Source organism: Anabas testudineus, chromosome 22 (genome assembly GCF_900324465.2).
Source record: "Anabas testudineus chromosome 22, fAnaTes1.2, whole genome shotgun sequence".
Taxonomy (NCBI): Eukaryota; Metazoa; Chordata; class Actinopteri; order Anabantiformes; family Anabantidae; genus Anabas; species Anabas testudineus.
In genome coordinates, this window is record NC_046630.1 from 10,422,678 (window position 1) to 10,445,794 (window position 23,117).

Sequence of the window (23,117 nt, forward strand, 5' to 3'; positions counted from 1 at the left end):
TTCTTCTGCTCAATAAACCCCCCCACTAGCCCTCTCTTCTCGCTCAGTACTCAGTCCACCCACCACTTCCCCCTCCTCACTACTTCCCTCCCCACGCCTGACACACTAGCCAGTCCTAGGAGTATTACATCACCCTGATGTAATGTCTAACCAATCACAACACAGCAGCACTAAACCTTCCAGGATTATGTTGGTAGCTCAGACTGGGTAATGAGAGAGAGAGAGAGAGGCAGAGAGACTAACACCATCACTCATACATATTTTCAAGAATAGCCTCTGGATCAATTTTGCCCCTGTTCCCTCTCATTCCTGAAGAAAAGAAATAAAAATACACACTGTCAAGGTGCCTTCTAGTCTTCCACTTGTGAGTAGAGCTTTGGAGGAACAACTCAGGGCAGCACCAATTCTTGAAAAGTCAGATAATGAGTTGCAGCATTGGTACCTTTCAGCGTGTTTACCTGTTGTATCTCAGTGGATCTGATACCAAAACGCACATTCTGAATAAAAAAAAAATAGAATAAAATAGCTAAAAATCTGTATGACTGCCCTATAATTTGCCGTTAATAATGATAATGATTCTAGTGATGAACATGATGGTGATTGTTGTTTTCAGAAATAAATAAGAAAGAAAAACAATTGCAATCGATCAAAAAGATTATTAAAAAATCAGTTCTGGGAATTGGCAAAGAAAATTGCTTCACTTTTGTTTTTATAGTCTTAATTATCTATTACTATAGTCTTATTGTTGTATTTGTTGAAGACTAATACCCCTGGTCTCATAGATGCACTTTATACAGTCAGTTTCTCCAGTTTGTTTTGTTCCTAGCAGCATGTTGTAGTTTGACACATTCACATCAAGTCTGTTTGTGCTTTACAACTGATGAAGCTGTAACTGTGACAGATCAGAATCTGTTTTTAGTTGTGTAACAGTGATATTGTCCAGCAGAAAGAGAGGTCAGCTAAAACGTTTTTTATAAATTTATATAAAGCTATATATATATTATATAATATATATATATATCTATATATCTATTCTATATTAAAACGTACTTTTCGATTTCGACATCCCTAAAACTCTTTTAGTTGCATCCATCTTTCTGTTATATATTGTAGGCACACCTGGTATCACTTGGCGGGTGAGGTGTTTGCACAAATGGCCCTTTCACTGAGGAGTAATATGAGTAAAATGAAGCAATTATCTTGTCCTAATAATGTGTGTGTGTGTGTCTACTTCTGGATGTGAGGGTTAGAAGGCTGTCTTTAGTGTCCTCTGAGCCATGTCTGCCTGTTAACTCAGCTCTTTGTTGTCCTCGGTCTCTGTGGAAGATGAGTGTCTATCATAGTTATTGGCACTGCATAGTGTAACCTTTTTTTTCTTCTAACACACACACACACGAACACACATCTACATGATCTCCTCCCTTAAACATCACCTTCATGGCACCAGTCAGACACACATACACACTCAGTCCTATGTATACCCTACAGGCAAAGACAGCATCACGCAGCGTAGCAGCAACAGCAACAGCATCGGCTTGCAGTTTGCCATTTGCTGCGGTGTGCATGGTGTATGACTGCCACTCCAGTAGACTGAGTTTGCCACGGTGCTGCTCTGGGCGTTGGAAGTAGAAACTTGCATGTCTGTGTGGTAAATGTATGTCGCTACAATGAGAACACTACAGGGAAATGACTGCATTGTGTAGGACAGCATGGGAATGCTCCGTTCTGCCAGGAAAGTCTCGCTCTGGGAATGATGAAGCACTGATGGGACAGCAGTCAGCAACATGCTGCAGAGAAATGCTCACTTCTAGAATCAATGTTCCATACCACCTGTACTTATCTGCACTTATGTTGTTTCACAGGGTAGTGGTAAAATTGCAGCTCTTTCAGTGTTTCTACCATTTCGTGTATACTGTATGTAAGTAGAAGGTTCATACCAAAGTCGTCAGGGTAAATCAGTTTTGATCTGTATCAAGGGACCCTGCACTTTATACTTTCTGAACCCATTTCAAAGTCAAAAGCATGCACAGCAATTTTTCAGGGGCTGACATCAGGTTTCATATTAACCTCGTGTGTCTACGTGTGTGCCTATTGGCTGTGTATGTGTAAGCACAAGTGAGGTAATTCTAACACCCTCATACTTAAAGGCCTGTGTGTGAGAGAGAGAGAGAGAGAGGTGGCAGCGTCTGTGGTGTCAGGTTTGCTTCTGCTTCAGGTCTCAGTGGGGGCGGACATTGAGAAAACTGGATGGTTTACCTGACACACTCCTAATTCCTCCCAACCTCCCGGGAGCGTCCACACCCCGGCCCTTTCTGTTTTGCTTTCCCATTTGAACCTGTGCCGAGTGGGACGAGGCCAGCGGAAACTGCCACATTCTTGTCTGAACACTCAATTCTCTGCTACTGCTACTACAGCTGCAGTTAGTACCGCTTGCTCTCTCATTCACTCTCTTGCTATCGCTTTCATTCTCATTCTCCGTCTTTTCACTTTCAGATCAAGCAACTTCTCCCCCCTCCACCCACTCCCTCCCTGCGCAATATATGCAACTTTGGATTGCAAAACAGGTAGAAAAATGAGGCTTTCCGAAGCGCAGGCGTCTCATTAGAAATATATATTCAAGTCAGTCCAAGCACAGCTTTCAAATTTCACATACGGAGGAGAGAAAGAGGAAGAGAGACAGACAGAAAGAGAGAGGAAAGATTAATGTAAATCTCAAAACAAGGAAGGCATTAATATTTCATTAGTGCCTCTTTTTTCTCCCTGAGTGACAGAGGAGAGGAGATAGTGGCTGATTTAATGATTTTAGTCTCTTCCTTTCATTCTTTCTCTCCCCCCCCCCCCCCCCCCCCTCCAGTGTCACTGCCTCCCCCAGTTTCCCAGTCAGCAGATGGGCTTAGCCTCATTTTTTTATGAATTCCTCACAGACCCAGCTGCACATAATTACAGTCAATTCTCCCTTATCTCTGAAATTAAAAAGATTAGATTATTTGTGAAAGAAATTTATGCAGTTCCTCTCGACTGATAGTGGGCACTAGTTTACATAGCCAGGTTATATGTGTTATGCCTTCTCCTGAAACCCTCACAGACACGCTTTAACCCACATCGTGTAGATATCGACTTACTTCATTTCAATCCAGATACTACGTCAATGTACATGATTATCTTGAATAAATTGTCTGTTTAGAAATAATACAGCTCATGTTTTCCCCTCTTTTCAGAAGCCCACTGTGGTTATGGATATGTACTGCCTGTATCAAAGAATATAGTCAGCAATGAATCAGTAACCAACTTTGAACCTTTGTGCGACTGATTGCGTATCAGTTTTGCAGGCTGCCTCTTGCCTTGCCCAGATAAGATATAGCATAGTGTTCTGATACACTATTCAGCAGCTGCAATGTTATTGTAAGACATGTAGTGTATTTTGCCAGTTTCATGGGTGACGCACTTTTGTAGAAGGAAAGCACTTGTCAGACATTGTCACATAGACATCAGGGAAAACAATATCTTCCATATCTGATCACTTAATTTAAAAGTTTTTGTAACAAGAAATGCATTAAGATGGATATCAATGTTTAAATGAGCTTTTAATAAAAAAACTGAAATAGATAGTCTGGGTTGCAGAACCATACATCAATTTGTCTGTGTATTGATCCTCTAAAGTAATGTTGTTTGATTAGTCTGCTGTGGCATCCAGCAGAAACACTCATTGCTGAGTGGGAATGCAATATAATCCAGATTTCCCTCCAGCCACCCAAGGGATTAGTTTACTCACCATCACCGCCAGCATCGCCAATTGATTGGCTGATCTAGAGCGCATTTCATTCTGAGTCATGCACTAAATTCAGCATCACAACGAGTGGAAACGTTTCTCAAATCTGTGTTGTTTTGTTTTTAAACCAACACTGTTTGTATTGATTATGTTCTTTTGAAAAACATATTGAATTAATAGTTGATATTACTCAAGTACACAACTGCTTATTAAGCAATTGGTGATATCGTCTACACTTCTGTCTCACAGATGACCTAAGATTGGTGAAACATCATGTTGCAATTTCACATCAGCAGGCATGAGTCACCTTTGTAGCTTAATTGGAAAGATCAACTATTTTCTATATTCTGTATGTAGCCCTATATTGGTGCCAGGTGATGTTGAACAATCATATGGGGTCAACTCAACCATAGAATAGCTTGTTCATAATAGTTTGCAAAGCAGGGAGGCAAGAATTATAGCAGCTGCAGATGATTTTAAGGAAAACAACAGCAACAACAATTGTAGGGTAGTAGGGCAAAAGGTTGGCCCAGGCTCTGTTTTTCTGCAGCACAGTGTACCAGTAATCTGGTAGCGCACTAGTGGCACATGTGCAAGTGCAATTCTTGGTTTACTTCTCAGGCATCGGGGGAGAGGAGAAAACTAGTGCTCATTTCTAGTAGGTAAATTTTATATATATGTAATTTGGTAGTGGCAGAGGTAGAAGTAACCAGTGCTGCTCTCTATTCATGATGAGACACTTGATAGCAGTCAGTGATTAGCTGACCACTAGTGCAAGACTAATCTAGTCTAATTTTAAGAAGTACCCTTGTAATGCTAAAGTATGAACAGTTGAGATTTTCCTTTAGAAGACTTTAGTCTAACTAGTGCTTATACAGCACCTTACCAGATGCAATGACAAATTCTTTCTCAGATATTTGGTGACTGAAGACATATTGACTGACGGATCCTATAGTTCAGAATGCTACAGGCAGCGATTCTGTCACCCTTAATTAGAGTCTGTGAGTGGACAGAGACACTCATTAAGGAAAGCAGAGTAAAAACACATGTTTGGCTTTCAAATACACATCCCTTATCGATCTGCACCATTACACACAGATTAAATATGTCTGATCAGCTGTCTGAGTGCCCTTGAACATATTTGATTGAACCCGTTGATGGTTGTGTTAGTGGACTGTTGATTAAACCTGTTACTTTTAAGGCGTTTTACACTTTGTGCTCGCCCTGCTTTATTACAGCATTTCACTACTCTGAACACATTTTGTTGTTATTGATCATTAGTTGGTTTCATTTGGGAAAGCAGTATCAATAGAGGTGACTTTGGCACTAAAACTGTCACTGTGGAAGTATAATGAAATGACGTCTTAAATGGTTGAGCCATCACTGTAGTGGATATGCAGCTTGTTGAAGAGTGACATATTTCAAAATGACATTGCACAGTGACTGTAAAGTGGTGTTTTTCTTTCACTGCAAACAGTAATAATCATCACTACTGCAGAATTAAAATCAGTTGCTGTAATGTTGCACATAAAACCTGAGCTATTGTTAGTGGTGCAATGAGTTCATGGAACAGTTTTTGCAATACTTGTTTTATCCAGTCTGGAAACAGCCACATATGGAATACTGTAAATGCATAAAGGTTAGATGAGGCTTTACTGTGCAAGAATTTGTTTCTCAGTGGTTGATGTCTGTGAAGACAGTCATGCTGTGCTGTGTTTAGTCTAAGTAGACATTCATGTGGAGAAGAGGAGGATTTCTTTATTCAGACAGGGAACAATGAGTAAACTTTACATTACCATGTGTCTTTGTGTATGTGTGTGTGTGTGTGTGTGTGTGTGTGTGCGCGCGCGTGCAGAGGAAGTCTTTTAACTCAAATGAGCTAAAACATCAAGTCTTTCTTGTTCAGCAAAAGGAAGTCCTAAACTTTACACCAGGCCTCTGGCCTCCAAAGTAGTCTAACAGGACTGCAACATTTCAGTGCATCTATATTCACCCCTTCTAATTTTCATGCAGTCACACTCTTACACACACAAATATAGTACACGCTTCACATATGCCATGCTGTCTGTCTTGCCATGAGCTAAACAGATGTGCTCCGTCACAAGAATTTACAGTTAGATGCCTGAAAATGAAACATATAATTGATTATAAAAAAATATCAAAGATATAAACTCATTGGAGTAGGGAGGAGACAGGCCAGACAGAGCATGTTTAAGATTCACGTTCTTTACTCGAGCAAGATGTTTCACAAATCTAGGAGCCAAGAGATTGTGGTGACGATCAGCTGAAAGCTATGAAAACACAAGATCTTTCATTTATTACAACATATGGAGTGAGGGTAGAAAAAAGTTTTGGCAACAGTGTTTCAAGAAGTGGTTGAAGCACCTCAAGCAAGCGCTTCCTGTAGCTACGGTTTAGACCTGCACAACGTCCAGGAGGAACCTTGGACCATCTTTACAGGGCTGCTTCAACTCATCTATTGTGAGCAGCTTTCTTGAAGCCACAGCTAAGAAGAAGCACCTTGGTGATTCCACCAGTTATTAAAACACTGCTGCTTTACTCTTTATACCATCACGCCAACAGGTGTTGACATGTAGGATCATGGCTGTTTGTGTTTTAGTAGCTTAGAAATATTGTGTTTGTTAATATCTGTCATTTTTTAAAGCTGTATGCAATATCAATACATGTGTCTTGCATCTTTTTAAAAGTAAGATTAACAGTACAATGATAATAAACACTCACTGGATCACAACACAGGCATAACCCTTGTGTTTTAACAGGAATTTCCAAGCTATCTTTTCTTCCGAATGCAGAGAAATGCTTTTTCGGCAATGTAAGTTACATTTGTCACCCTCCACAAAGACCTCTTACAATGTTTGGACAGCAATGCTCATCACATTCCCATGGATTATGGGAAGTGATGTAAATAGAACAGTGTTTTAATCGAATGTTTCTTTTCGTTAATGAAATGTCTCCCCCCTTATCTGGCTCCCTTATGATCCATATGTTAATGTCTAATACGGAACTATTTATCTGTTCAATTTGCCCTCTCCGCCTTTCTCCCCATCTCTCTTATCTAAAATTGTGTTGTAAATTTGGCACTGTGAATGATTATGCTTATCGACCTGCCCGTAGACCTCATATTAAAATTTTGTGGCATGATTAGCCTATTTATCTATATAATTGGATTGGAGTTTGTGCCAAAGTGTGTATGTGCAAAAAGCTGCTGATTTAAAGGACCAAGAGAAATAAAAACCAAGGAGGATGGTCAACACAATTGTGTCTAAGATTAATTCCATTTGCATACAATCAATAGCTTCACCCTTGAATTTTTGGGAGTCTAATCAAGTTATACTAGCCTATGAGATTACTGAAAAGAAAATAACTTCGGGCATGGTGTAAAATGAGACAACGTAGAATTTACTATGCTAGGGATTAGTGTCATGAGAAAAGGGAGATTTGCACAGGCAAAATGTGAACACTGTAGCACAATGCATTACAATAGTTTCCAGCATGCCATAATTCATGCAAACATCCTTAGGCTATTTATACCACTCCACTAGAATCTAATTGTGTCCAATATATAATCCAACTAAGAGTTACAGTGGCAGGAGTTCAAGTCCTGTCTAACATGAATATTGAAGAGATGCGGTGTGGAGGACAAGTGTGACAATTTGTGGGTGCCACTGTTTAACTGACTGCCACCGAGGATGCAGATGTTTGAATGAAAACATTGCTAAGTGTTAAGTTAAATTAATTATGAGAATATATTGAACTGCTTGAGAAAAGTAAATTTGTACTTTCTAAACTACATTAGTGTTTTGGTGTGTTGTGTGTGTGTGTGTGTGTGTGTGTGTGTATTATGGGAGACTTCTGCACACCATCAGGATGTGATATGAGAGGCATGCCTAACATGAAATTATGCTCTTAGCGTTTGAGTACAAACACAAACACACATGCATGTGCACACACTCTTGTACTATTTTGAAGCACAAAGTAAAGGAATTTCATTACCTCCCCAAAATTGATTGGGTAATGTTTTTCTGAAATCAATAGCGCCTGACTCCGTTTACTAATTGGATTACTTGTTTTTGCTCGAGGATGTCCAAATACCAAGGTAATGTGAATTGTTTATGAAATTATTACCTTGAAAGTAGAGGCTAATGCCAGTGACTAATGCATCTGTATTTATTCATCTCTCGCAAACATAAAATGCTTTCACAAAACACTCACTATAATAATGTAGGTCGAGCTATGGCTGGATGTGAATGCCAGTAACTGGTATATTAATAGCCTTAATACTAATCATTAATGAAGCTGTCCTTATTGGGGCTGCTATGAGGACACGCTTGCAGAGTGTTTATTAATCAGGGAATAATAAGTAATCCGTGAGCATTAATGGAAATGGATGAGACTAATGGATGACGCCTGCTCTCTCCCACACTTAAGCCTCAGACTTCATTACTGACAGACAGATTAGTGGAAATGAGAAAGAGCATAACAGACTCCACCTGTGAATGTGTGCGTCCACACAAACGCACACTCTTTCTTTCCCTCCTGTGACAACATGATGGAACACTGTCAAGCTCATTTGCTCCTCAATAGACTATATGTAATTAACAGTATCCTCTCAGAGAAGCTGCTGAGAATAAAATGAATAGACATCAAATAAATCATCTGCCAAGGTTGACTTCTTCAATCCTTCCAATCTTATTATGACATTTTTCAACAGTGCCCTCACTGCCTCACGAGCTACTCTGGATGGATATGTTTCCCTTTTTTTTAGTCTGCTGTGTAGCTAGTGGATGGATTTTTTTTCTCATTGACTAACCATGACTGCTGTAGTCGCTCACTTCACAGTAGCTGTTGCAGCACAAAGTTAATTTCACCCTGGCCCTGAAATGTCCTTTAACCATACTCCATGAGCACATACCCAAGCCTCATCATAAATCATCTGGATCTAATGTGGAAGAATTCCATAGACTAATATATCCCAAACTGTTCAGGGTGCGTATCACTGTCACATCAGCCAAAGGATTAAGCACTTAGGAGAGACATGACAATACAAAGTTCTCCCTGCTGCACTATAACATGCTCTGTGAAAGTCATAAGTATCTGATCATGCATCCCTGCATTCTGTATCAGTCTCTCTATAATGGATCCCCCCAAATGACTTCTTGTGGTTGCATTATTTAGATGGAATAAAATGCCGGAAGGAAGCAAGGAAGGAAGCTTGGATTCAGTGCTTCATAAATGATCCGGTGTTATCGTCTAAATGTTGACTGGAGCCTGTTACAATGCGTGTAGCTGCATTTTTACACTTTCAAGGGGGTTGTTAAGGTGAAAGACATCTAGGTTATGTATTTTTGTTGCTTTGTGTTTGTGTGTTTGTATGGCATCATTATGAGGACGAGCATGAATTTTTTAACCATTGGACTGAGGACATTTTTACAAAATGAGGACATTTTAGCCGGTCCTCACAATGAGAAGGTTTAAAGAGCAATTTCAGGGTTAAGACTAGGTTTTATAGTTAAAATTGAGGTTTTGGTTGGTGTAAAGTTTAGGGTGAAGCAGTTAGTTGTCATGGTTAGGGATAGGGTAACGCAGTACAGGTGATAATTGAAAAATGGAAACAGTAGATTAACATGGCCTACGTGACAGTGGGGGGCTAGGGAATGCATTATGTCAGTGAGTGTCCTCACACTGACTGCCATACAAAAATGTGTGTATTTGTGTGTGTTTTTGTGTGGCACAAGTGTGGACAAAGAAGCCTTACATACCAAACATGAAGAACAATGAACAAATACTTCACTTAATAGTCTGACCTTTTTGGGAAAATGTTTCTTTTCTTGTTTTGGGTTAGATTAAAATATTCATACCACTCTTAAACTATTAGCCTAAGTCTGTTTAAAGGTAACTCAAACTCTACCAACCAGCACTTTAAAAACTCTCTAATTGAAATATTATTTTGTTTAATTCAAGACTTTTATGGAGTTGAATGTTGGATATTTCCTTGGAGCATTAGTTAAACTAATCCCCTTATGTTTAATTGTACAAATATGCACTGGACAAAGTGGTGTCTTCTCGGTAAAGAGTCCTCTGGAGGCTTTGCACTTTCAAAACCTCTAGATTTATGTTTGGCAAAATGTTAGCTACGTTTTTGGCAAAACACTGTCGCTAAACATTATCTCAAGTTAATTTGTGTATTTGGACCCCAAAGAACTGCAACCAATGTAGTGGCTGACCAGTTGAATAACCAGCTAATTAATTTGGCCGATCTTTGACATTTTTAATTAATCGTCATTGGCTTATGTCGCTCGCATACTGGCCAATTATTTAAAAAAAAAAAAAACGTCTGCAGTCTCATAGGCTACCCTCTGAGCATTTCATGCACACATGCAACTGACAGTTACAACATATGAGAGTGAAAAAATTATTTGGGTGCACCAGTGCGAGTGACTCAAGAGGATGTATTTTATTGGCAGTTGGAAAGAGAATTGAGTGAGATTAGTGGGTCTGAAAAGACAGTTATGGTGTGTCCACTGCAGCCTTTCCCCTTTATGTCTGTGTCTCTGTCATCGAGTGCGGAGCTCAGCTCCTCTGCATAGAGCGGACAGCAGGCAGGAGAGCAGAGGGAGCGCAGGTGAGCTGAGATGCAAGCATACAACTGTACATCGTTACACTTGATCTGTTATTGTACCTGTGATAACAGTGCATAAAACATAGTCCTATTGAACACGTAAACATCTGCAGGTCATCTTCAGCCTTTTAAAATGTTGAAACGATTAAAATATTTTCTAAATGTTTATTTAAATTCAGAAAACTTGTGTCTCATTTGTAGTTATTAACCTGTGAATTCTATCTTTTACAAAAGTAGAAGGAAAAAAAAACAATAATGGCATTATAAATAGGCCATAAACCTCACTGTTCTCTAAAGAACAGCATCGATATCTATAATTTGTTGATACCTCTGTAAGATATTTTTTAAGATTAATCAATTGGGTGATTTAACAAAATGTCCATAAACATTTCCCAGAACATGATTATCTTTTATCAATGAATCCTCTAATTGCTGATTAATTAACCCATCATTTCAGGCTTAGATGCTACACTACTTCTTTTTTGTTTTTTGTTTTTTGGGCTTTACACCTAATGCTTTGTTTTGAACACCCAGACAAAACACACATGACACAAGTAGTTAGCTTTGTTTTTGCCAATAAACTGCAGAGACAGTAGAGGCCTGTACAGCCTGGAGCTACGAGACACCACAGCTTCACATGATGTGACACACTTAACCAGTAGACTGACGTCCTTTGTATCCCTGTCATTCAGTGACTGTAAATTGATGAAATCATTGTAAAACAAACCCAAATGTACAGAATTCTATCAAGTGTTTGTTTCAAGTTGGAAAAAAGAAAAAGTTTAAATCACTTGACAGTGTATCAATGAGCTAATGTGACTGTGCCCAAACTGAGGTAAACCCAGACCAGAAAATTTCAGGCTAAACACAGAGACCTAATTTCTCTGTCAGTGAAGCATGGGCAACATGGCACAGACTGAGGGATCTCCAAGCCGTGTGAAAAATGCCACTGATCATCATGCTGAAGCATTTTTTCTTTCTGTCACGGCTGTCGCCGGCAAGCAAAGCAGGCCCCAGAAGTCTCCATCATCAGCCTGCAACCCCGGGGACAGGAGAAATCACATTATATCTGCTGTCACATAAAGTCACTGTCAAGGTGTGTTGGAGGGAGAGCACACAGCAGCTCTAGTGTGATGCTGTAGACCCAGAAATACCTCAGACGCATCGCCTCAGCCTCTGGCTAGAACCAACCTGCAATTCACAGTGATTTAAGGAAGAGAAGCATGTCTCTCATCTCGTTTGTACTTACAAAACCCCTGTGTCTTAAAATTCTGTGTGCTGAGGTTATGGTGGAGTGTAAAGAGTTCAACAGAAGGGATATGCAGTTTAGTTAACCTTGTGTTCACTTGAGGTACTTCATGACAATTTGATAAAGAGGGTTCCATTTTAACACCGGCTCGCCCCCTCCAGGTTTTCTAATAAGAGGAACTGCCTATCAAACCTGCACCATGGATGATGAAACTGCAGTGCAATAGCGAACGGAGAGGTGTGGAGCAGAGCTGTGTGTATCAGCGTGCTTGTTCAGCGCACACACAAGCACAAACTGTGCTGCTCACCTACACACACACACACATTCTGCTCTGCTGACCATGTTGTGTTGATGGACTTCCAGTGGGACGGTGTCTTGGGAGGTAGAGCTGCACTCCAGCGCAGGACAAAACAAAAAAAAAATAGATAAATAAAAAACTGTAGGATTGTGCTGTCATGCTGGAGATGGAATTAAACACAAGCCCACACACACCACTACAAAAAAAGCTCTGGAGGAATATGGTGTCACTTCACTTATTCAGCCATGTCTGCAAATCAATTTATCACTTTTTTATCAGTCAGTTCAGGCTGCACTATGTGTAATCTGTGTTCCGTTAGTGTGGATTTGAATAATGCTTTTCTTTCCGTAGTGGGTGCAGCGAGAGAGGAAAAACAAGAGAATGGAGAAAAAAGATGTGTTGTTGGTTGAATGTGGTGCACTTACTTTTTCTCCCAACTGCAAACTAAAGAATATCCAGTATTTAGGATGGGTTTGTTATTGTTTAAGGTCATTTAGGGATTGTAACTCATAAACCTTTCATAGTGTTTCCATGAGTGTGAGGAGGCATTTTTAAATTTTATATTCTTTGATTCCATGGAGGAAACCAGGACACTGGAACTTGCTTGTAGTGTATCTGTGCACCGACTTCTGAATTCCCAGGGAACTTAGAAGAAAACACTTTGTTATTCATGATCGTTGTAAGTTTCCATGGATTTTTTTGCCTTTCTCATCCAATTTATGTGTCCAAGTCATTAGTCATTCAGCACAGCATTCTACAGTTACAGATGTTAATGACGGATCAGTTTAGATTGTTATTCAGTACATTAACATCTAACAGTGACTGGTGGCTCGACATGCCCTAGACCTCTGGCTCTCTCTAACTCTCACGGCAGCAGCAGCCCACCCCTCTAGCCCACCTTGTACTCCCTCACCACCAGAGTGGAATCAGCAAAAACAGATCCTCAATCCCTTAGAGAGGCCAACTCTATTTCATGTCAAGAATAGCAAATGGGCCCGCGTATGGTAAAAAGTTTGGTATGCACTTTTCTTCCCCTTTTAAAAAACGAGGCTACAGATGTGCACCAACAAGGTGAATTTCATAATGTTTACCACAGATGGTGATGAATACAGTGTATGGCTTTTGTTCATCAAGTTAGAAAGCACAGAGGCTGATTCCTACGCCTAATAGGAAATATATGACCATTAACTAGGAAAAAAACAATTTACACTTTCATTCATTTGTTCTGCTTCAGTTCCTGGAAATGCATTTACACGCTGAAATATTATTAGAACCAGGACATACATACAGTAATTGTAAGGTGATAGATTATCAGCCAGGGTAAAGAAGATGTAGCTTATTCTCTGTGTATTAAGATGAGACTACATTACATTATCCATCTAAGTTAAGTTAATTTCATCAGGGGCCACCGTGCTTTAGCATACGTCATACACATAAGCATATACACGTCAAGCACTTGCATATTAACCATGCTAATGCTTTCTGAAAAATTGAACACAGCCAAGTGAATGCCATTTGGTATATAATAGTAGATGGCACCATGGAGACATTTTCCTATACATGTGATGCTTTTCTCATCTTACTGGAAATGGATGAGGTTGATTAGCTGCTGCTTATTATGACCTGGATAGTGGAGTGAGCTGAGCCTGGCAGATCTAGTCTTGTTACCCGTCATGATGCTGCAAATTAAATGGATCCTGTGTAGCACTGAAAGCTCAAAGCTTGGCATTGGTTTTCATCTGATGAAATGGTACATCTGTTATGGGAAATAGGATGTGTGTCATGTGATCGAGAGAGGTAGGTGTGTGCCTGTGTGTGTGAAGGTGTGTGTGGGGAGGGTCCAGTGGTGTGAGAGTGGGAGAAAGCAAAAAAATAGAGGAAAAGGGAGAGAGAGGTTGGTAAATAGATCAATACAGCCTACTTCACTATGGGTCGACTGACAGAGTAAGTGAGAGAGTAAGTGAGAAATGATAAGATCACACATTGTAAATTCATATTCTCCACCGTGTTTCTCTGCATGTTGAAGAGACCTGGACAGACTGTAGATCACAGGATTGGTCCACACAATGATCAATTTCTGCCCATTCGAAAGCAGCATCTCTTAGCTTCAGCGTGCGCCGCGAAGCAGCTCGAGGTTCCACAGGGATAGATTATGTATGAAGTGGCTCCTCCTGTTTATGGGTGAACGGTAACAGAAGAAAGGAACAAAGACAAGTGGAAAGGACACAGAGAGCAAAGAAATTGAAAGAGTGGCCCTATGGTGCTGCATGAGCAAAATGACGTGTTTATTTTCAGCAATTGCACAGTGTGTGCCCTGCACACTTTTACACTACAGTGTGTACCACAGTGCGAAGTGCTGCCTGTGCTCCAACCTTTACTTACAGCTTCAACATATGTTGGCATACCGGGCGTCACAGAGGATGCAGGTCCTATTTTGGACATCCCAGTTTGGTGCAGAGATTCTCCTGTCCCACCTTGTTTGTGCTGATCAGGCTGTTCAGAGGCACTGATGCTTAATCTCACACATTGTGAAAAGGAACAGCCCATGGCTCTCACGAGGTGAATTCATGTAGCATACTTACGTGAAAAGACAATGACAGACATTTATCAAGTAGAGTATTGAATGTCAGGGGAAGTGCTGATGTGGGATCACTGACGAGGTCTTTTTCACATCCTCATTCATAATAAAGAATGCAAACATTTTCTGCATCAGCACTCTCACTTTTGGTGAAGATATATAAATAGACTAGTGTCTGTTTGAGGGATTTTATACACTGTGAAACCATTCTGCTGCCAAATTGTGACACTTATTATTTTAGTTTAATAACAGAGTAAAACATTCACTATAGTGTTGAGTCTTTGAATTAAAGTACATGTATTAACTTTCCTTGATTTTATTCATCAGATTTAAAATTTTTGTCTTCTAAGCCTTTTTGAGGTTACAGTGGTCGCAACTTTTATTGTGTTCTCATCTATTACAAGGTTTCAGAGGCGACTTTATTTTATTTCAGTTTAATTTTTTTTTATGTAAAATGCATCTCAATTTATGTTTTTATTAGAGTGTTTAACAATAAAATAATAAATGAGCAAAGACTGTGGTGGCGGACACTGTCATCCGTGCATTTTATCTTCTGTGCCTTTCACAATTGCTGGCCTCTAGACTTTGTTGACTGAACATCACAGTGAAAAAGCACTAGGATAAAGGAATCTCTTGTTAATGTCCACATCACATCAGTTCAGAATTCCAGTGCATGTCTGAAAGCGGCTTATGAAATGCACACACAGAGTGCAAAGCCAAATTAGCAAGCCCATAATCATTGTGCACTAAGAACTATAGGGCAAAGGGAGATACAGAGTGTGCTCCATTAGCAGTGAAGTGAGAGAAAACCCAGCGTGACTCTTACCTGCGTGCTTTGAGGCCCTGCAAATAGGCCCACTTCCCCAATTCCCTGATAAACAGGGACACACAGGAAAACACAGACAAACATACAGTACCCCTCAACTATGACCTTACTGAGCTAAGAGGATGTGTTGTGCATGTGTAAACATAAATTCCATCTACAGAGAATAAACAGATACACATGGATATGCATGCACAACACAGGATGTAGCTTTCCATGTTATGCTCAAATGCTGTCCTCTCAATTATGGCATTCGAGCAATGGATGAAGTGTTTTTTACACAAATGGAGAGGATATGAAAATAGATTTGTTTTGAATCTGGAGTGCCTTAGTTCTTTTCGTGTAATGTGGTGATCAGCATCTCTATTTGTAACTTACTGCTATTGTGATTACAAAGTGGATGATGTAGCTTGTATGTGTTTGTGTGAATGCGAAGGAGTGCAACAGAGAGACAGCAAGGTAAAATGAGACTGTTATGCGTGGCATGTTATGCACAAGTGTAAGAAACAAATCAAGTAGTAAACCAAATGCACGGTAGCAGTCTTAGCAGCCGGTCATTTGCATGGAATTTAGTGTGGAAGCAACATGACAGCTAGCTGCTTCACAACAAGCTGTCAGAGGACTGAACCCGCATAAAACATGTGTATTAATAGCATTCAGACTTTTGCTGTGGAATTAATAATACTATCTTATCATCGGTACAGGGCACTATTTGCTTTCCTGAACAATGTTTTTAAAACCACCAAGTGTTGTGTTTAATGCATCTATCAGAAAGCGGATGGATCCCAAATCTGAATTAAACCAAAAAAATGTTTTTTGGCCATTTGAGAGCAAAGTATTCAGTACAACAAAACAAACAAACAAAACAGTGGCATATACAGTGGCAAATATAACATGCCCTAAAATAATAAATATATATACTTTTTCATGTCTGTATTGAGAATACCCATAAAAACCTCATTGTGATAGTGGAAAAAGTATGTGAACATTTTATGACACTGTATCATTAACATAATTTGTATTTAATGACTTATGTATTTGTCACATTTTAATCACAGAAAACAAACAAAACAACAAAATAAAATGAAATGTTTTGTAATGTTAAAAAAGAAAACAAAAAGACAAAAAAAACAACTTAGGTTAATTGGCATCATGTCAGTACCTTGAATGGTTATGAGAAAGAATCTCAGAGAGTCTGAGTCTTTCAGGAGTAAGAGTGGGATGAAGTTTACTGTACAACTATGGGAAAGGACTTTTTTAAGGTGGACTGAAGAAAGCTGTCCTGTAGTGTGACAAGTCAAAATTTGAAACTCTATTTGGAGGTTGTGAATGGGCTAAAGAGGAAATAGCCCATCTGACTTGTTATCAATGCTCTGTTCAAGAGCCAGCAACCATGATGGTATGGGGTTACATTAGTGCATGTGACATGGGACACAAGTTGCAGCCTGTGAAGGCAAAATTATGCTAAATGATATTTACAGGTTTACGAGCAACATATCCTAACATGTAGATGACATATTTTTTCACTTAAAATCTTGCTTATTTGGAGCGAGACAGTGCCAAACTGTAGTTTGTCTATATTACGACAACATGGTTCTGTAGTAGAAGAGTTTTGGTGCCAAACTGAGCTGCCTGCAGTTCAGACCGGTCACCCATTGAAAACGCATCGTGAAGCAAAAAGTACAACAAAGGAGGCAATCTATTGAGCTTTTGAAATTCCCATCTCAAGAAAGAATGGTAGAAGAATTTGCTTTTAAAACTAAAGTAATTGATCTATCATTAAATATTATTAAATAATGAAAATTCACTGTACAGTACAGTGCATCCCGCATAGCCATTGCTCCCTGTTAATGACTGCCACTGTCACTCTGGGAGCCTCTCAATCTAATTCCCATTGCTTCCTATATGTCTCATCAGGCTGTTAGCAATGATAAAGACAAGCGTATCAGTCAGCCCTCTCATCTCGAGTTCATCATCTTCTAATTCTTTGAATAAATCCAAAGTCATAAGGCGAGTGGGACTCCATTTTGTAAGTTATTCAATTAACTAATGAGAAATGTCTCGTTAATAACTGATCGAGGATTGTCATTAAAGCATAATCTAACAGCCACGTTACTCTGTCTTCGCCAGTTCCCCTCAAACTGGTCATTAAGCTCCAAGTGGCACAGTCATCGTGGCACAGTGGCTTGCAGAGTGTTTCATCAAGAATTCTCATCTGAAGCCGGATCAAATCAGAGGATTGTTATTGATGCCACGGTGCAGAGAACAATCAAGGATCCCTGATTTGTTACAAACATCAGTAAAGCAGTTTTTAAAGGTTCTTAATGATGTATAGCCCCTTTTGTTTTGCATATTTATTTGATATTCATGAAGTGTCCAAGCACACTGACTTGACATGTGTCTCCATGGTGATAAATTATTGAGAGGTCTTTTCAGTGAGGCAGTTGAAAAGCAACTGCATTAATAATGAACAAGTCTGTGTACTCTTATAATTGTGTTATTTCCCTAGAAAGTTGTGTGCATCAGCTTTCAATCTCACTTTTGTTGTGTCTTTGATATGTGGACACTAGCCAGCACTGGAGGAGCATGTTCCTTAAATGGGCCCATTTGGTGTAACATTCGGACATGAGGGGGATTTATCAAGTTGCTCGTGGTGGTGTTAAGAGCGGTGATTGCACAAACTGACAGACTTTGCTTAAACAGATTTGCTTTGGGTTTTTTTTTTTTTAATGGCACACTGGCTCCTTTTATCCATCTCTTTGGATGTGCTTAAATTCCAGACAAAGGTTTGAAAATGCTTTTCTTGTTGTTGTTCTGAAGTTCTGGTCTTTTCTTCCCAACGAGATTACCCCCTTCGATCATATGCCAACCCTTGCCCTATTGTGAGGGTAATGTTAAAACCCTGGAATAATTCGGTTGCTGAGAGACTTTGGATCACATTGTTAGTCTTTTGCCAAGCTGCACCACACTGCCATGAAATATTGGTAGTTTCATCAGTCAGAAGTGTATGGGGCTGTTTTTGACGGAGCTGCTCCAGTGCGGGATATGTGAGAGGATTGGAGAGGACATGTGTAATGTGTGTGAAAGGATGTCCTGTTGAGTGAGAGCTAGTCTGATCTGTGCCAGCTCCCTACCTTTCCCACCCCTCCCTTGTCTCAGGTTTTGCTACTCTCTTCCTCTTTCTCCCACTGTACCTCTCTCATATCTCTCTGTCTCTGCATCTTTCATTTTGTTTTAACACACAGATAACAACTAAACCCACTCTGTGCCCAATTTCTTACTGAAGTGCAAACACACACCTAGAAAGTCTGTCTCCATTCTTTTTCCACTCTTTTCTGTCATCCTCAGTCAATTATACACATGTCTAATGGTTTCTCTCTGCTAAAGGGGGACGACAGAGCATCTATCATCCTCAGAAGAACAGTGTTGATGATGATGGGAGGTGGAAGCCCCATGCTTTGCTCTGCTTTGCTCTGCAGCAGAACACTCCTTTCCTCTGGGCTGGAAGGACGCCAGTCAACTGGGGATCAAACCTTGGCCCTCGGCCTGGCGGCAGGCTTCCACAGCTCCCTCCCTTCACCAGCAGATCTGGGCCACATCCATGTGGGCCAGCAGCAGGCAGCTTTTATTGCTGGTATCTAATCTGTTGTTTGTTCTTGCGAGTGTGCTGTCGATGAGCAGAGAACGATGTAGGGAAGAAAATAGATCGGAGAAACATGCCGGTACCAGAGCCTCTGTCGCCTAAAGGTGGTGTTTGCCAATCAGATTTCTGGGGATTGAATTGAAGTACGATAAGACCTGCAGGCCACTAAGCGCACTATGTGGAGGTGTGCGTGGTCTACAAATTTTCACACCAGAACAGTGCAATACTCTAACATGGTTTTCATATCCATTTAGTTTTTTTCTGACCAGTACATCAGAAAGGAGAAGCTAAACTATCCCCATCTTCCTACTGCAAACAATCTGAGACATTGTGGGCTAAGATTAGGCCAGCCAACAAGAGACTGGAAAGCTTTTTTATTTTTTTCAAACAAAGTCCAGTTTCTTTGCTGAAAACCAGAAATACAGCAGGCAAGCAAAATGTGAATAAAACACTCACCCTATCAATATCTCAGCCAAGTCACAGGAGGTAAGAGAGGTAAGAGTGAGTTCATAATCAAAAAGACTCAATATTTCATCACTTTGCAGATACATTTCTGCCTGGCTTGGCCAGTTTTGCTGACTGGAAATTCAAGTATTCAGAGTTGTGAGAAAGCAGAAACTAGATTGATTATTTATTTTTGAGATATTTTATTTTTGTGACCTATTTGAACCTGTCATGCTATAGGAGATATTTCTAAATTGCATTTATTAAGAAACATATTCAGGAATAAATAATGCAGCATAAAAAAACTTTGTGGGATGTTTTAGTTGTGAAAAAAAAATGTTCACATGTACCAGCAGTATTACTATGAACTATATATAATGTAAAATATCCATGAAGCACATTAAACTTCCTGCTTGGCAACAAAAAACTACATAAGAACCTAAAGTGCATTGTCTGCCTGTACAACTTCGCTATACTGAGCACTCAAGGGTTAGGGGTTAACAAGTGATACTGGATGCTGTGCCAGTGTCTGTGTGGGTGAATATAGGAGTGTATAATCAATATACACATACAGCTACCACGGCCTGCTGGAAACATCCATGCCTTAGGATGAGTAAGAAAGCAAAACCACACAGTGTGAAGATGGGAAGGGGTTATGTGGTTGAGATGTGGTAGTGGTGGTAGTGTTGCGAAAGAGGGGTCTGGAGGTGGTTACAACCCTGAAATGAGAGTAAAATAATGATCTTGGCATCCCTGCAGTTCAGGTACACCATAACCTCTGCCTACATGCACTCAGCCTCTTTGTGTGTGCTCAGAGGCACTGCAACTGCACTGAAAGTGGGGGGGGGATATGGCAATTCCCAGCTGTCAGCCTGACCTGCAGGTTAGCCACTGTACTTCTGCCTGACCGGATGTAGAATTAGGAGCAAACAAGGTGCTCTTTAAAAACAAGGGCTAGCATCCAAAGCTGTGTCTCTCTCGAGTGAATAATTCATATTAAAACATCACTCACAAAAGCACTAAAAATATGCCCAGGGCTCTGAAGACCCAATGATGTGCCAAGCTGAGGAAGGCTTGTAAAAAAAAAAAAGTGCACGTTGCAAGGGGGCAACACTGAATCCTCTCACTTGGAGGCGCGTTGGTAAGAGTAGATAATACAAAAAAATATTCCCCTCAAGCTAAAAAACAATTCTGATGTTCTAGAAATAATTGCACATTTTAAAGGAGGTGAATTTCCCTGTGTCGTATGTTTTATCATTTGGATACACTCTTAACTAAAGCGGGTCACTGAGCTTGGAGTGACTCTGTTACTCAATGAGTCACTATTCTTTTTACAGCAGTGTGCATTTTCAGTCTCATTTTAAACAGATGCAGTGGGCTTTGTAATGCACCCAAGAAAATAAATCAGCTTGTTTTTCCCTCTGAGGAACATAGTCGGAGTAATAGAAAATGTTGATCTCACAACAATCCCTCTTTCTGTATAATACTACTTGCAAATGGATGAGATTCGAAACGGCCGAACAACTGCAGTAAGATGGTGGGGCTTTGGTCCAAATGCATAAAGCCAGAAAACATTCTTCAGCAATTCATTCTGGTTAGAGGACGTGAGTTAGTATTATACTTTACAAATGTTATATGTTGCAATCAGTGTGCCTATAAGATCAGGTCAATAGATTGTGTGTGTGTGTGTGTGTGTGTGTGTGTGTGTGTGTGTGCGTCTAATCTCTGATCAGATGGTGTTCTCATCCAAGGCTATTAATGTGCTGAGCCACTAATTGGGAGAGCTTGCTCTCTTAATGCAATGGCCTTCTAAATGTGTCCGTCCCAGTAATTTAATAATGGCCATTTCATGCTACTCTGACTTTTCAAACAGCTTGCTCGGGGCAGCTACAGGGACTGGTTATTGATTGAAACTCCTAGGCTGCCTGGGCTATGCTGTGGGTGAGAGAGGCTGATCAGCCTGCTTCCCAGAGTCCAGATACAACCACAGACACCCACTCCGCCCACCCTCCACCCCTGCTTCCCCACATGCTACTCATAAACACACAAACACGAAGCACACATAAATTGCAGATTCCACTGAGAGCCTCTGCACCAGGCTTGATCGGTGTTGCACAGATGAGAGCTTCAAATGGAAACGAAAAGGGAAAAATCAGGGGGGAAATGTCATAGAGCTCTGAAATGAAGACATGGCTGCTCTTCTGCAGCTGCATGCGCGGCTCTGTGTATAGTCACTAGGGCCTGGTGCCTGTGTCTGAGGAGTAATGAGGACAGAGCAGAGGAGGAGAGATAAGAGCAAGAGTGATGGGGGTCAGGCTGCAGCGTCGCTGGCAGCCCTCACGGACCTCACACACCACCCTCCTCCCCCTCCGACAGGCTGTCCAGGACACCGTTTGTTTGCACAAGGTGATAAATAATTTGGCCTGCACTGACATGGATTAATGTGGCCCTTAGCCCCCTTTTCCTCCCCCTGCGTTCGGTCACAGAAATGTTTGCCCCCTCAAAGTATCTCTGCCTTAATGAGTAAAATGCACGAAATTCTTATCAGGAACCAAGAAGTGACCCTCCTGGTACTCAGAGGCTATCATGGACATAAAGATGCTTTCATACAGTATATTTAGAACATTGCCCTGGACGTGTTCCCTGAGGCATTTACAAGAATTGGAGCAGAGTTTTGCAACTATGGGCAGTGTGCACTTCGAAATGGCTTCCTTTTATGTATTTTTATTTTTTTAACAGCAGTTAAATAATTGAAATAAAATATAATAACAAATAAGGGGGTGTGGGGGGGGTGTAGTGCTCCTTTAAAAACCTGCAATGGAAATGCTGATTAACGCGATGAACATAAACTTTAGAGCTTTACACTTTGCAGCAGTTTAAAGTAAAACAACAAATTGCATACTATGTCCATAATTTGCATATGTAACCAGGGTAGACTGATTAATTCTTACCCACAACACCCAATTTATCATTATGACCATACGCATGATCGTAATCATACACTCATAAACCAGAGAAGAGAGCACACGGGTGAGAGTGGGACTGAGAGTTGCATTGCAGATGCTAATCAAACTCTGTAATTGAAAGTACTTGAAATAATTGAACTATGCACTTAATGCCATAGCAAAATAGTTGTTGTTTTTTTTTTTTCATGTAACAAATTAAGCTCACGTGGCCTCATTTGTAGAAAGTTCTTACTTGCTTTGGGGAGAAAAATGACAACTGCTTCATATTGTGTAAGACCAACCCAACGCTCGTCTTCTGAGTAAACTATCTCACACCACTCAGCAAATTAAAAGGTGTTTTCTTGTATTCTCTCCAGTTTTTGTCTTCACTGGGGTGTTTCTTTTCAAACTGCATTATTAGAGGCTCTTTAAAATATCTAAGATGTTTCTTGTTTCAATAATTAAACAGTGTACAGCTAAGGGCTCTCGTTATAACTCTTAATGTGCATGCCCTATGGCCTTTATCTTTGATCTTTCATGCTACTCAGTGTGCTTTTGCATAATTTTGACTATAACGAGAAACACTTGAGCTGCCATATCCTTCCTCCCCTTTCCTGCTTTTCTCTGTCTTGCTCTTTCATAGATAAAAACTGGTGTATGTTTCAGTGTTCAGTTGTTGCAGATATTAGATGTGCTGAGCTCACGCGTGTTGCACAACGATGGATTCA